Source organism: Anoplopoma fimbria, chromosome 10 (genome assembly GCF_027596085.1).
Source record: "Anoplopoma fimbria isolate UVic2021 breed Golden Eagle Sablefish chromosome 10, Afim_UVic_2022, whole genome shotgun sequence".
Classification (NCBI taxonomy): domain Eukaryota; kingdom Metazoa; phylum Chordata; class Actinopteri; order Perciformes; family Anoplopomatidae; genus Anoplopoma; species Anoplopoma fimbria.
Window position 1 is genome coordinate 22,931,377 of NC_072458.1, and position 16,185 is coordinate 22,947,561.

General features: G+C 39.3%; 1 protein-coding gene and 1 pseudogene across 1 annotated transcript in view; both read left to right on the forward strand.

Moving 5' to 3' along the window:
- The first annotated feature begins 12,514 nt into the window (after positions 1 to 12,514).
- Positions 12,515 to 16,185, forward strand: part of LOC129097723 (RNA-binding protein 25-like) — an 11,292-nt pseudogene continuing 7,621 nt past the window's right edge.
- LOC129096836 (zinc fingers and homeoboxes protein 2-like) overlaps positions 13,505 to 16,185 on the forward strand; it is a 99,128-nt gene continuing 96,447 nt past the window's right edge. Inside the window, exon 1 of the mRNA XM_054605514.1 lies at positions 13,505 to 13,653. The gene's annotated coding sequence lies outside the window, so the exon portion shown is untranslated. The remainder of the gene's footprint in view (positions 13,654 to 16,185) is intronic.

A 16,185-nucleotide genomic window follows, 5' to 3' on the forward strand; every position in this document is an offset into this window, starting at 1 on the left:
ATTAAAATTATTAACTGGCGTTGTCACGTCGTCTTTATCTTTTGAACCTGTTTTCATCCTGGATATTTCCTTCAAACCCGTGTTGAAGACTCTTCTGTCTGCCTCTCTCTAAAATCTCTTTCCAGATATTAGATGGTATTTCTTCAGGGATTGCAGTTAGTGACAGTGTGGGCTCCATGGTAACGTGACTAAGTTTGATGGAGTAGCAGTGGGGGGCGGGGCTTAGCCAAAGGTCAATTGCAAGAATCATGCAAGTACATCAGATATTCGGAACTACGTCAAGTGCTACATTGAAGGACAAAAAGAACCTTAAAAATGATGATTTAAAATGAAGACTCTAACACTATAAACTGCTACGTCTTTACCCTTTCATCATCTTTTTTTCAATCAATCCAAGAAGTGGTCGAGGTTCAACATGTGAAAACAGAATGAAACGCATACATTTAAACATCAAAATATTATTAATATGAATAAAGTAATTATTGCGGAGGAGAGGACTAAAAGGCGCTTCTGTTGATATATGTTTCTTAAAAAGTTAAACTACATTTCCCATCAGTCACCAGCTTTTGTGAAAGGTCTCTCACACACACACATACACACTCCGAGATGTGTGTGTGTGTGTGTGTGTGTGTGTGTGTGTGTGTGTGTGTGTGTGTGTGTGTGTGTGTGTGTGTGTGTGTGTGTGTGTGTGTGTGTGTGTTGTGCGGCCTCCTGCCGTGGAGCTCTGCAGGTTGAGGAGCCTCTCGGGTGTAAATATGATCTGAAGTGAAGATGAGAGTGATTCATTATTCACGTCCACAGAAATCAATTATCTCCTGCGTCACCACGGAAACGCCCAAGCTGCTTTTATCTCTCAGTGTGAGAGCAGCTTGTACTGTAGTGACGTTCCAGTCATTAACGGGATGATTTTACATTCAGAGCAACGAGTTCCTACAGATATTTACTTTTATTTTTTTGTAACTTTGAACATCAGTTTTTAAAACATTTTACTCAGCAGCATCTTCCTTTCTCCTCAGTTTGTTATGAATATAAAAGGAAGTCTTTTTTTCCGTCCGTCTCTGTTTGTTCAGAAAGTTGTTTCATTATTTTTTATTGTTAAACTACTCTCTACTTTTTATTGAATCTTCTTATAGGAGAATATTAAGAAAAAATTGTTTATCCATTTATTTTTAAGTCTGGTCCAAAAATAAGAACAGGGGAATTAAAGGTTTTGCCAGTATCATTTTGTTTTGCAGCCATACATTAGGAAAAAAATGCTCCGTAATTAATAGTTATACCACAAAATCTATTTTGATGTATTCCATGTCATAATGAAGGACGAAGTAGAAAGACCACAGAAACCCAGACAGGTTGGTGCGTGGGTCCAACATGTGAAACGAGAGGTCAACGTTGCTTTTGTAACGTCCCTTTCCTAAACCTTATTAAGTAGTTTTGCTGGCTTAACCTAGTTTATTTTTAAACTGTATGCATGTAACAAGCTTGAATTAATCTTGTCTTCCTGGACTGGAAAACAGTTTGTTGTTGTAATACTCGTTTCAGCCACAAGAGGCTGAAGTGCACCACTGCCTCATATTCTAAATAGCACTAAATGCATTTCTGTTTTCTTCCAGGTGAGTTTTAATTTGATAATTTCAGTAATCAAGTTATCAAGTGACGTACAAAACTATATTTCTCTGTTAAGTTTATCAAAAGCTCTTCTGGAAGACGATCTAATCAGAGGAAAAGGATTTAGGACCAACACAAGATCGTTAATTCATTCTGAGGACGCTGGTCAGTAGCTAAAGGAGGATTCCTCTTCGGGCAAAACAAAACTCCCTGCAGCTCCTTCAGCGTGTCGTCTTTTTATTAGAGTCAGCGTTTAAACCAGCGTTTAAACCAGCGTTTAAAGTCACAGCAGGAGTCTGAACTCAGAGATTAATGTTCGGACTCGTAAACTGTGAGGCTGCTTCATAAATCACAGAGATGCTGAATAAATCCAGAAAATAGCTCAGCTTTAACATTCCCTTTAATTCTCTCTCGTACTTTTAATTTAATACATTTTTTAAATAAATATTCCCTCATTTCTGCAGCAAAGACGGACATTTTACACCAAAGAACACTGGATGAAAACTCAATAGAAACACTGACATAAACTGATCACTTTCCACCTTCATTGTTTTATTTTTCTACAAGTTAAGAAAGCAGGTACCAGAGTTAACTTCCTGTTCTGTCAAACTTTAAAAACAATCTTTTTCTATCCGTTAAATATGCCAAATGTTGTCAGTATAGTATTTCCCATTTTCCTGTTGTTTATTCGTCACACTGCTGATGTGTAAAGACCTTATAGCATGTAAACATGTTCTAGTAGAGAACCCCAAATACCTGAAAACAAGCATGATGTGTCCCCTTTAATGTCACCACAAAGGGCCAGAAAAACTCTGCATTTTGCATGGAAACAAAGAGTAAATTAAGGATCAATAATAAGCTTTATTCTGTCAATATCAATAACAAACAACATCATACGTTTGTTTTTCTTAATCAGTCCAATAAATACAACTCCAACCTGCATCAGTGTTAAAGAGTCTGAAGCTTCTAACTTTAAAATGCTGCACTGATTCTGTTTTTGCATATTTTTAAAATCAGTGCACAGTGTGTAGTTCAGGGGGAATGGGAAATGTCAGCGTTTCTAGACAGAGCCGAAGCACTCCTGCCTTTCTAGTAAACTTCAAATATCTGCAGCGACTGGTTTCACTAAATCTTACCACCACTGATATATTCAGTGTATAATAACTCTAAAATAAATCTGACTGCACCTTTAAAGGCGTCATGGAAGCCAGCTGCTCGTCTGGTTTGTGGGGAGGACGCTTGCGGTGGCCTGTCATCATCACGAGAGCTCAGCGTGGTTAAATACAGTAATTACAGCTCTCAAGTCCTGATGAGGTTGATTATAATTAGCTCTACGGTTATATTACAGCGTGAGCAGAAGATGGTGGTTTTCTTTGTTCAGTTTTATTGGAATCACAGACTGAAACTGTGAACAAACAGAGAGCTGGAGAAGGAGATCTGTATAATTAATGTTATCTTTTTACATTTATATCTTCTCTCTTGTCCCTGCAGTGACCTTTAACCTTTAACTAAGATATATATTTTTTGGCAGAGGTGAAAAAGGTCTGGACTCAACAGGCAGCTCTGTTTCTACACCGACTAAATGCTGCCCTCGTGTGGTGAAGGGGATGAACAACACATAACAGAGAAATGTAGTCTTCAGAGAATCTAAAGATGTTTTATATGTATAATATTCAAATTAATTAACTGTCTAATTTATGTTAGAGACAGTTTGTAAAAACAGTTTATTTAAATCTGGTCAAACTTAATCTTCATTTATTCCTGATAAATATAGAGGAATACTTTAACAGCTGCTGACCTGCAGTCTGGTATTTTCCCAGAATATATATATTTTTTTGGTTTGTGTTTTGTCAAGGAACCACATTGCTTTGCTTTGAAAGTTTGAGTCAATCATCTTTTTTAATTTTTAATTTTTAATTTTTAAATTTTTAAAATTTATATATATATATATATATATATCATATTTATTTATTATTATTTAATTATTATTTTCTTTCATTTTCCATTTTTTTTATTTACAACTTTTAACTTTTACTTAATTTTTTTTAATAATTTATAAAAAAAAATCATATAATATATATAAATAAAACGTATACAAATCAATTTATTGATAAGAAGAGAGAGATATTGTGTTATGAAGTGAATCTTTTGTGTGTTCTGGATGTTTTTCTGACTAAATGAATGTGACTTCAGTCTGATATTTATAACCGGAGAGAAATCCTCTCTAATCCGACTTCACATTTGGGTCCAAATCTACCAAATCAAATCAGATTAGATCGGAATCACAGAGACATAAAACCCATGTGAGCTGACAAATAAGTAAATGTGAACTGAAGGCTTCAAACAGACGTTTGATTTAGAAGAAAGACTTCTGTTATTATATCAAGAGACCAGCTGATGATTTGAAATCTACAGAGAGGAGGTTTAGAGCCACTTATGTTCTTTTAGAAACAATTCTCAACTCAAGGTCCAATCAGGAGCTGTTCTGGAGCTTTCTATTCCATCACATGATCTTCTTCAGCATTTTTGACAGAGATCCAGATGTTCAAATGCAACTTGAAGGACTTCTTGCCCACGCTGGTCAAAATCCAGGAAGACAGATTCTGAAGATCAGAATCTGATATGACTGAAAGCTCAAAAACAGCTACTTATATAAATACATAAAAATTTATTCCAATCAATGATGAATTTTTTGAAAGCACATTCACAAAAACTGCCAACATGTGTTTGTCTGCCTTATTTCTGTAAAAATATGTATAGTAGTCAACAACGATAGACAAATATATATATATTTTTATTTGAATTGCTCTATAAATTACTTTTTGATGTTTATCATTTTAAAGCACAATTTTTTTATTGTCAAGAAAGTCGCAGTTTGTCGTAGAACTGACTGTGAAAACACGTAAAACTACAAACCCAAAAGTGGTGTGAAGCTGATGCCGGGGTCACGATGGACTCTAAAGCCTCTGAACACCAGGACCTTCTGAGACGTGCTGCTTGTGATTCGACTGAAAGCTCAGGAACAGCTGACAACGTTCACCAGCTCGCCTCAAACTGAGTCTGTCTGCTGTGAAAAACGATGCTATAAAGAATGTGACAGTGAAGCAGAACGGTATTCGTGTTATTAAAATATTGATTATAGACGCCTGGGCATCCTCAAAATCTCAGCAAGGACGCTGGAGAGTAAAATCAGGAATTATGGGACACAATTATGAAAATGTTCCCTTCAAAGACGGGAGGGAGTTATGAGATTTCACAGCCAGACTTCCCCTCATCTCTCTGCTCACTGTGGCTTCATAAAACACTCGTCTGTGTGTAAATGAGCCCAAAGGTTCCAGTGTGATGTTATTATGCAGAGCAGGTGAAGCAGCTCAGCGTCTCCTCTGAATCTGAATAAACACAGAAACAGATCCGAGGCAGCCGAGCAGAAACTCCTCTCTCTCTCTAACACACAAGAAGGGTTGTGTGTAAACAAGGGTGAATTAAAAGTGATGGGTCGCTGTTGTCCTCCTCCCTGTGATGAATAAACTATCACCTCTCCAACCAGAGACGCTGGTGACCTACTAATGAGCACCAACGAAGAAGAGAAAGAGCCCAGCAGATGACTCGGCTAAAATCATCGTTAAGACCTGGTCCCACTTAGATCTCAGGTTCAGGTAACTGGGAACCAAGTGGACCTAAAACCCTTTCTTAGTAACCGCAGTGAAGGTTGTTTCTGGATTTGTAAAACAAAGACTCCCTCTGATCCCTCGATAAAGGTTTTGACTTTCTGGCCGAGACACAAAGTCGATGTGAGCCGAGAACACAAAGGTCCAGAACAAAAGGCTCATAACCTTCATGTATATGTATGTAGCTCTTCCCTGTGGAGGGAACTGGTACAATCAGTGGTGGTGATGATGATGGAAATAAAAGCACACACATACACCAGTGTTTTCCTTTGTGAAATAAAAAAACAACATTATTCAGATCAGCCTAATCTCCAAATATTTAATGAAAAATATGCACTGAAAGATTGCTTTGTGTCTGCTGAATACAGATGATCACAGCAGCAGAGTGGAACAAGTTTTAGGTCATAAAGAGATATCTCTTAAAGAATTACCTAATTCCCATCAGCCCCAACTATACTTTGATTTAAACGCCATTGTAGCATGTTGACATTCGACAATTTCCAGACTCAAGAGGAGAAAGGGCATTGCAGCCCGCTCTAGGATGCAGTTCCAGTGGAGAAAATTCAATGCAGGGCTCTCTGCAGTGGAGAAAACGTGATGCAGTTTCATTAGGGTGCCCCTCTATTGGAGAAGATTCAATGCAGGGCTCTCTCGGGTACCCTTCCATTGGAGAAAACTTGACGTAGGGCCCTCTAAGCTGCCCTTCCAGTGGAGATAATACGATGCAGTTCCCTCTAGGCTTCCCTTGCAGATGTGAGATTCTCTAGGACAGTGGTTCTCAACCATGTTTCAGTGATGTACCCCCTGTGAAATATCTTTTCAGCCAAGCACCCCTTGTACTTGAATACTGACAGAATTTTGCCGGCTCTGGTTTCGCCTTCTTTGGCAAACCTCCGTGTTTTCAGCAGCATTGCTGCTACGTTTCAACCACGACTCCATTGTTTGAGTTTTTTAGGATAATGAAATTTAATAGCCTACTGAAAATAAAATTCAGTTTATGAACTTACACTTATATTTTATTGAATATTTATTAAATAACTATTTTTAAAGGATTTTTGAATGGATGCTAGTTTTAAATATATATTTTTTAAATCTCACGTACCCCCATTTGAGAACCACTGCTCTAGGGGGCCTTCTAGTGGAGAAAACTCAATGCAGGGCTCTCAAATGTGCCATTCCATTGGAGAAAACAAGATGCAGCACCATCTAGACAGCCCTTCCAGTGGAGAAAACGTGATGTAGGGCTCTCTAGGGTGCTTTCTATTGGAAGAATTCAATGCACGGCTCTCTAGACTGCCCTTGCAGTGGAGAAAATGTGATGTGGGATTCTCTAGGGTGCCTTATAGTGGAGAAAACTAAATTCAGGGCCCTATATGATGCCCTTCCATTGGAGAAAACAAGATGCAGGGCCTTCTAGGCAGCCCTCGCAGTGTAGAGAACGTGATGTAAGGCCCTCTAGGTTACCCCTTCAGTGTAGAGAACGTGATGTAAGGCCCTCTAGGTTACCCCTTCAGTGTAGAGAACGTGATGTAAGGCCCTCTAGGTTACCCCTTCAGTGTAGAGAACGTGATGTAAGGCCCTCTAGGTTACCCCTTCAGTGTAGAGAACGTGATGTAAGGCCCTCTAGGTTACCCCTTCAGTAGAGAAAACGTGAGGCAATGTCCTCTATAGTGTCTATGCTAGAAAATACATTTTTTTTCCGGCCTTGCCGCTCAGACAGCCTGAGTCTGCCACTGACTTTGAATGTCTTCTGGGAGATGCCTGATGACAACGTGCTCCGTTATCTCAACTTGTTTTATTCATGGAGTTTGAGGCGGCAAAGACATACAAAAGACGCAGAGTTTTTGGAGAAAGGTCAGGGAGGAAGTGGGATGCAGCCAGGAGGAGGAGGAGGAGGCCATTCAGAGCAGGTATTTATATCTGCACTTGAAACATGTTCAGACATGTCCTTGGACTAAATTTTATTCGGGCAGACTGTACACTTTGTATCCAAATATCAGGGGAAGACAGTTGTTTACATATTATTATTATTTATTACATATTACAGTCATTTAGCAGACGCTTTTCTCCAAAGCGACTTACAGTCAGTAGTATGTTACATATCATTCACCCATTCACACACTGATGACAGGCTACCATCAAGGTGCCACCATCAGACTCTAACTAACATTCATCATCCAGTCCACACCGATGGCCTTCAGGAGCAACTTGGGGTTAAGTGTCTTGCCCAAGGACACATCGACTGCCGAGGCCGGGTATCGAACCAACACTTTTTAACCACTTAATCTAAAATGACACTTTCTAATGTATTTATTGATTTATATTTTGAATCCGCAAAGTAACTAATCGTGTCACATAATAGCGGAGTAAAAAGTATAATATATCACTCAAACATGCTGTGGGAGTAGAGGTGTAAAGCAGAAGAACAAAATGTACCCTAAAAAGTGCAGCACTTGAATAAATACATCTGTGTAAACGTGTGAATGGAGACACTACCAATAGTGAGATAATCAGAGTCTTGTTGTAGCACTGACACAGAGTGAGTAATAAAAGCTTGACGTCAGCCGGTGAAATTGTTGCTGAGTCACTGCTATTGATCAGCGACTGTATCAACTCCCCATTGATGTATTTGTTTAAAGTGTTTGCTGGTGTCACACACAGTGCAGCGTGTTAGTATTTAGACTGCGACACATTTTCTATTGATCTGTCTCCAGCATGTAGGACAGACAGTCCTAAAGGTCTTTGTTAGATGATAAAACCCTCTCTGTGATGTATATTTATATTAAGGCCTTTTTTTTGCCATGATGCACAAACTATCGCCTCCCTGTTTGACCATGACAGGCGATATTTCTCCTTATGTTTTAATTTGTAGTGATTAGTTATGTTTTATTATGTTTCTTTAATTTAATGTCTTCAAACCATATTGTTTTATGCCACAATAAACTAAATTCTAACGAGACTACTTGTTTGTCAAACCTCCCTGTTTAAATGTTAGCTTCTCAAAACTAAACCCAGTAAGAAAGCCTCCCGGCACAGTGTGCTGAACTGTGACACCAAATAATGACTTTTGTTTTTTGCCTTTTCAGGCGGCTTCATTTGATTAATTGTGGGAAGGAGGCCAGTGGCTGCGAGGCGCTCCTGTCACGAGACAAAAAAGAAAAACTACACGATGAAGCATGTTGTGCTGTTTTTTTCCTTTTCCCTTTGCAATTAGAAAGTTTACATGAGTACATTTGAGTTTAACGACCGCTGTGTGATTAAAAACCTTGTAAAAGCCTCCTTTGTATTTCTGATAACCCTTTTTATTACGTCTCTTTTTACGGTGATATGATTTTTAGTGAGTCTCTCCCATTGTGTGTCACACATTTTTCTGTTTCTGTAGTAGACTGAACAATTCAAATGGGCACCTGATTAATGAGTGAATGTGAATTAAAACTAAATAAAAGATTCCTGTGGTTTGATGCTGCTGAGGTTTTGTCTCTGATTTAGTTTTTCAAAGTTCTGGGCCACCAAAGAGAACTTTTCTCAGATTTCTTTGTGTGTTAGCGGTCACGATTTTTAATGAAGAAAGACGACTGAATGGACGTAGAGGCCCAGGGGGTCGGTGTATTTACACAGAACCAATACAGAGACATGCAGAACAACTACAAAGAGGTACAAAACCCCCACAAGGAGATACAAAACAACTACAAAGAGATACAAACTGACTTAAGAGATACAAAATGACCACAGAGAGACACAAAAGGACTACAAAGAGATACAAAATGACTACAAAGAGACACAAAATGACTACAAAGAGACACAAAATGACTACAAAGAGATACAAACTGACTTAAGAGATACAAAATTACCACAGAGAGATACAAAATGACTACAAAGAGATACCAAATGACTACAAAGAGATACAAAATGACTACAAAGAGACACAAAAAGACTACAAAGAGATACAAAATGACTACAAAGAGATACCAAATGACTACAAAGAGACACAAAAAGACTACATAGAGATACAAAAGCACTACAAAGAGATACAAATGACTACAAAGAGACACAAAATACAAAATACAAAATACAAAGACTACAAAAGAGATACAAAATGACTACAAAGAGATACAAAAAGACTACAAAAACACTAAAAGAGATACAAAAGCACTACAAAGAGATACAAAAAGACTACAAAGAGACACAAAAAGACTACAAAGAGATACAAAATGACTACAAAGAGATACAAAAAGACTACAAAGAGATACAAAATGACTACAAAGAGATACAAAATGACTACAAAGAGACACAAAATGACTACAAAGAGATACAAAAAGAGATACAAAAACACTAAAAGAGACTACAGAGAGACACAAAATGACTACAAAGAGACACAAAATGGCAAAGAGACGTTGAAGACCACTAAGGCACTCAAAATGACTATAAAATATAATAAGAATAAAGAACAAAGAATCTTTGGGTGTCTTTCTTCTCTGAAGGAACGGTGGTTGGCCTTTCACACGTGTCCATTCGTCCTATAATCTGTTCACTGTATACCGTCGTATCGTTGTTGTTATTATCATTGCTTGTTTTTTATTATTTATTGTATTGTCCTCTTTTTGTCAGAACAGAGGACAAACTTTTCTTTTTCTCTTTGTTTGTTTTTTTGCAAAGGGCTCCAAAGCTTTTTTATCTGCAGAAATTTGTGACGCGGGCGGCTCTTGATTACTATTTTACAGAAGATTTTTAGGCCCTGAGTGGTTCAGTTTTTAACTTTTGTTGCTAAGCAATTTTGGCCAAAACTCTGCCTATTGGCTAGAGCCGGCACTTTTGCCTGGCAACATTACCTGATTGTGTATTCTGGAGACACTGGCAAGAGCTTCCAGTTGCAGACAACTCTTCTGCAGAGACGTCTCTGGCTGTGGCGTGATTTCTTTTTCCTCAGCTTTTGTCTAAATGCACAAGAATCCAAGCGTAAATACAGAGTTTTTTGTGATGTTATAACATAATCTGTTTACTTAATGAGCTTCTTTTTCCCCCCCAGAGTGTATTTCACTTTGAATAAACTCCAGACGGTTCAGAGGATGGAAACCTGCTGCAGAAGGAGGGTTAATAAAGAAGACAGGCTGATATTTTATCGTATTTTAGAGGGTAAATGTCACTTCAGAATCATCTGAAACCATGTGGGAAGCTGCGTCGTCTGCAGCTGTCTGCAGCTGAATGCTCAAGGTTCAATATATTCATCCATAAAAACATGGAAGTTGAACAGCCTGTCCTAATTAAAACGAAAAACAACTGAAACAAATATCTCTGAAATTAAAATGAATAATAGAAAATATATAAAACGATCTTTCATCCTGATGTTTAGGGTCCTGAGCGACACATGACACTAAATCAAACCAGTTAATCTTTATTTATAAAGCATATTTTTTACTAGTTAGAGCAACTCAAAGTGTTTTACAGATGATTATAAAACAGATTAAAGACATTAAGAAAAGTAAATAGTAAAATAATATTGATATTAATGCTGAATGATGAAAATGTTATAGAGAAACTTATGATAAAGATTTAATTAAATCGAATATAATGACAAATAAAATAGATAGGATGGAATAAAAACAAAAGAATCAGCTTTAAAGGTGACCTCTGACCTTGTGGAGGAATTAGCATTGATTAATGATGCACTTAAATTCACATTTTCTTTTTTAAATGCGTCACAATGTAGCAATTTTATCAACTTATCTTAAAAATAAAATGTTTAAGTGACTTTATAAAGGCCAAAAAAAATGGATGATCAAATCACAAAAGTGCACCACAGGTTATTTATGCTTTAAAAAAAGCTCTTAAAGTCACTAATAAACTAAATATATGTCATAATATAATAAAGTGAAGAAGGCTGTGGCTCTCAGAAGCTCCTGTAGGTGGCGCTGTCCGTCATGTTTTCACCGCAGAGCTGCGTTGGGATGTTTCCACTTTATTTACTGCATCTGATCAGCTGCAACAAGCACATTTATCACAAAATACAGCAGCCTGGTGGAGAAAGTTACACATCCACAAAACTACAACGAGTTTAAATGTCGTTAAGATGCTTTAACACAGTCTGCAGGATCAAACAGGTGCTATATAGAGTTTATACGCAATAACAGTTAATATATATATTATATAAATATAACATTTCAGTTATTGTTGTTTTTCTACTGTTTCTTATTGCTTATTTATAATACTTGTTATTTTTATCTTGTCTTTCTTCTACTATGTGCACTTTATGCTGCTGTCAGCCTGCACATTTAAGATTATCTTATCTTATATTGCAACATTTTATTCATTTAAAATAAATGCACAAGAAGAATAGTTTGTGTGATAATTTAACCAATAATAAAAAAGACAATTCATGCAATATATATATATATATATATATATATATATATATATATATATATTTAATAATAATATATAAGGAATGCTGCAAAAACATGTGAATAAATGCAGATTAAAGTGCTTTAAATAACAATAAAGTGCATTTTAAAGTGAAAGGAAAACAAGTGAAGGTTATAATCGTGTTTAATAAGCTGTAATGGCAGACTGGTTTTGACTGGTTTAGGGTGCCAGTATGTACAGTATACTGGTTTTATGTAAGGAACAGGCTGTAAGTCTGTTTGGTACTGGTTTGTAAAGAAACTGGTGGCCAGTAATGGCAGACTGGTTTTGTAGAAATAGGCTCCCAGTATGTACAGTATACTGGTTTTAAACTGTTTTATATAAGCAACAGGCTGTGTGGTACTGGTTTGTAAAGAGACTGACTGTAATGGCAGACTGGTTTTAACTGGTTTATGCTGTTGGTATGTACAGTATACTGGTTTTAAACTGTTTTATATATAAAACGTGTGTATGATACTGGTTTGTAAAGGAATTGGTGTTTGTTTACCTTAATGGCAGACTGGTTTTAACTAGTTTGTTCAGAAATAGGCTGTTGGTATGTCCAGTGTACTGGTTTTAAACTGTTTTATATAAGCAACAGGCTGTATGGTACTGGTTTGTAAAGAGACTGACTGTAAGTTACTGTAATGGCAGACTGGTTTTAACTGGTTTATGCTGTCGGTATGTACAGTATACTGGTTTTAAACTGTTCCATATATAAAACAGGCGGGACCAGGGGGTGCGTGGCTGCATCATGCACCCCCTGCGTGAGAGAGAGAGAGAGAGAGAGAGAGAGAGAGAGACAGAGAGAGAGACATAGAGAGAGAGAGAGAGAGAGACATAGAGAGAGAGAGAGACAGAGAGAGAGAGACAGAGACAGAGAGAGAGAGAGAGAGAGAGACAGAGACAGAGAGAGAGAGAGAGAGAGAGAGAGAGAGAGAGAGAGAGAGAGAGAGACATAGAGAGAGAGAGAGAGAGAGAGAGAGAGAGACATAGAGAGAGACAGAGAGAGAGAGAGACATAGAGACAGAGAGAGAGAGAGAGAGAGAGAGACAGAGAGAGAGAGACATAGAGAGAGAGAGAGAGACATAGAGAGAGATAGAGAGAGAGAGAGAGAGAGAGAGAGAGAGAGAGACAGAGAGAGAGAGAGAGAGAGAGAGACAGAGAGAGAGAGAGAGACATAGAGAGAGAGAGAGAGAGAGAGAGAGAGAGAGAGAGACAGAGAGAGAGATAGAGAGACATAGAGAGAGACAGAGAGAGAGAGAGAGAGAGAGAGAGAGAGAGAGAGAGAGAGAGAGAGACATAGAGAGAGACATAGAGAGAGAGAGAGAGAGAGAGAGAGAGAGAGAGACATAGAGAGAGAGAGAGAGAGAGAGAGAGAGAGAGAGACAGAGAGAGAGAGAGAGAGAGAGAGAGAGAGAGAGACAGAGAGAGAGAGAGAGAGAGACATAGAGAGACAGAGAGAGAGAGAGAGAGAGAGAGAGAGAGAGAGAGAGAGAGAGAGAGAGAGAGAGAGAGAGAGAGACAGAGAGAGAGAGAGAGAGAGAGAGAGAGATAGAGAGAGAGAGAGAGAGAGAGAGAGAGAGAGAGAGAGAGAGAGAGAGAGACATAGAGAGAGAGAGAGAGAGAGAGAGAGAGAGAGAGAGAGTCTTCCACCCAAACTTTGCTGTGCGTGTCCCGCAGCATGCATCGGGATACTTTGGCCTCCTATATGCTAATGCTGTGACGTATGCGGTCACGTGGCCGGCTCGTCCTATGAGCAGCGAGCAGCGCTTCTGTTTTTTCCTTTCGCTTTGCCTGTGTTGTGTTTAGGTGACCACGCTGCACTCCGCACTGTCAACCCGCACATAGCACACTGGATACCTGGAATAAACTCTTATTATTATTATTATCTGGTTTTTTTACTCCTCCTCTTCCTCCTCCTCTTCCTCACCTCCTCCTCCTCCTCTTCCTCACCTCCTGCAGGACCGCACACGCACAGGTAAGGTACACGCGTGCGTGGGAGAGCCAGAGGAGGAAACTTATTATTTATTATTTATATTATTTAATTTTTTTGGGAGAAAATATATATTTTTTTTCTCCCAAAAAGTTGCAGTGAGCGGGGCGGTGCGGGGAGAGCAGCCGCCCGATGCGCCTCCAACCCGGCTGCGTATCGAGCGACCGCCCGCTCCTCCGCCTCCATCACGGAGCCTCCACACCTGGCGGCCACGCAACTTCTCTGCGGGTGTGTGTGTGCGGGGTTGTCACTGTTGATGTGTTTTTTTGCGGGTGCCAACTTTTACCCCCCCCCTCCTCCCTCCTCTCCTCCTGAAAGTGCGGGTTTTGACTGTTTTACCACGCGGTGAGGACCCCGGTGAAGCCACCAGCTTTACCCGGGTTTCCCCCTCGAAGTCCGGCCGCGCTGACCCCGCCCCCCTCCTCTGGATGTTTTCTTCCATGTGACCGTCCCCCCCCTCCCTCCCCCTCCTCCCGTCCCGTTGCCCTGACAGCGGGGTAACGGCGGTTGGCGGTTGGTTCTCTAGCGGCTCGACCGTTGGGTTCAAACGGGGCTGAGCGAGCAGACAGCCAGTCTGGGTCATCCGGGGTGAAGCCGCCGCCGCCGCCGCCACCGGGGGCTGCGTGCTCGCTGTGCACCACCACCACCACCACCCCGCAAATAAACACCAATACAACCGGTTTATTTGCGTGATTTGCGTGTTTTTTACGCTGTTTTTAACATTTAAATCGCTCCAACGGCTGAAACCAACGGCTGAGCCCAACGGCCGCTTTATTTGAATTCAAACAGTTTTTGAATCGAGCCGTTGGTTCGGCCGTTGGACGCGTGTGAAAGGTTTCCATGGAGACGCGTTGGAGTTTTTAACTGAGTTTTAATTGAGTATTTAAACTGGTTCGGTGTGATATAGGAACGCTGTCGTCACTGGGAGGGGGGGGGGGGCTGGTTTTCGTAAACAGACGTTGACTTCATGCCCAGTTGCTTTGCTTTGCAGACTGGTTTGGTACTGGTTTGGTCAGAAATAGGCTGGAGGTATGTACAGTGGACTGGTTTTAAACTGTTTTGGGTAAGCAACAGGCTGTGTGGTACTGGTTTGTACTGTGGCCAGTAATGGCAGACTGATTTCACTGGTTTAGGATGCCAGTATGTACAGTATACTGGTTTTATGTAAGGCTAAGGTGTTTGTTTACCTTAATGGCAGACTGGTTTTAACTGGTTTAGGATGCCAGTATGTACAGTATACTGGTTTTAAACTGTTTTGTATAAGCAACAGGCTCTATGGTACTGGTTTGTAAAGAGACTGACTAAGTTGCTGTAATGGCAGACTGGTTTGGTACTGGTTTGGGCTGTTGGTATGTACAGTATACTGGTTTTATGTAAGGAACAGGCTGTAAGTGTGTGTGGTACTGGTTTATAAATAGACTGACTAATTTGCTGTAATGGCAGACTGGTTTTCACTGGTTTAGGATGCCAGTATGTACAGTGTACTGGTTTTAAACTGTTTTGTATAAGCAACAGTGTGTATGATACTGGTTTGTAAAGAGACTAAGTTACTGTAATGGCAGACTGATTTCACTGGTTTGGGCTGTTGGTATGTACAGTATACTGGTTTTAAACTGTTTTAAATATGGGAACAGGCTGTCAGTGTGTTTGGTACTGGTTTGTAAAGAAATAGGCTGGAGGTATGTACAGTATACTGGTTTTAAACTGTTTTATATAAGCAACAGGCTGTATGATACTGGTTTGTAAAGAGACTGACTAAGTTACTGTAATGGCAGACTGGTTTTGACTGGTTTAGGATGCCAGTATGTACAGTATACTGGTTTTATGTAAGGAACAGGCTGTAAGTGTGTGTGGTACTGGTTTATAAATAGACTGACTAAGTTGCTGTAATGGCAGACTGGTTTTGACTGGTTTAGGATGCCAGTATGTACAGTATACTGGTTTTATGTAAGGCTAAGGTTGTATGTGTGTATGATACTGGTTTGTAAAGAGACTGACTGTAAGTTACTGTAATGGCAGACTGGTTTTAACTGGTTTGAAATAGATACAGAAATAGGCTGGAGGTATGTACAGTATACTGGTTTTAAACTGTTTTTAAACCAGTATACAGTATGGTACTGGTTTGTAAAGAGACTGACTAAGTTGCTGTAATGGCAGACTGGTTTTCACTGGTTTAGGATGCCAGTATGTACAGTATACTGGTTTTATGTAAGGGAAATGGTGTATGTGTGTATGATACTGGTTTGTAAAGGAATTGGTGTCTGTTTACCTTAATGGCAGACTGGTTTTGACTGGTTTAGTATGCCAGTATGTACAGTATACTGGTTTTAAACTGTTTTGTAAAAGCAACAGGCTGTATGATACTGGTTTGTAAAGAGACTGACTGTAAGTTACTGTAATGGCAGACTGGTTTTAACTGGTTTATGCTGTTGGTATGTACAGTATACTGGTTTTAAACTGTTTTGAATATATGGGAAAAGGCTTTCAGTGTGTATGATACTGGTTCCTTAAGAAACT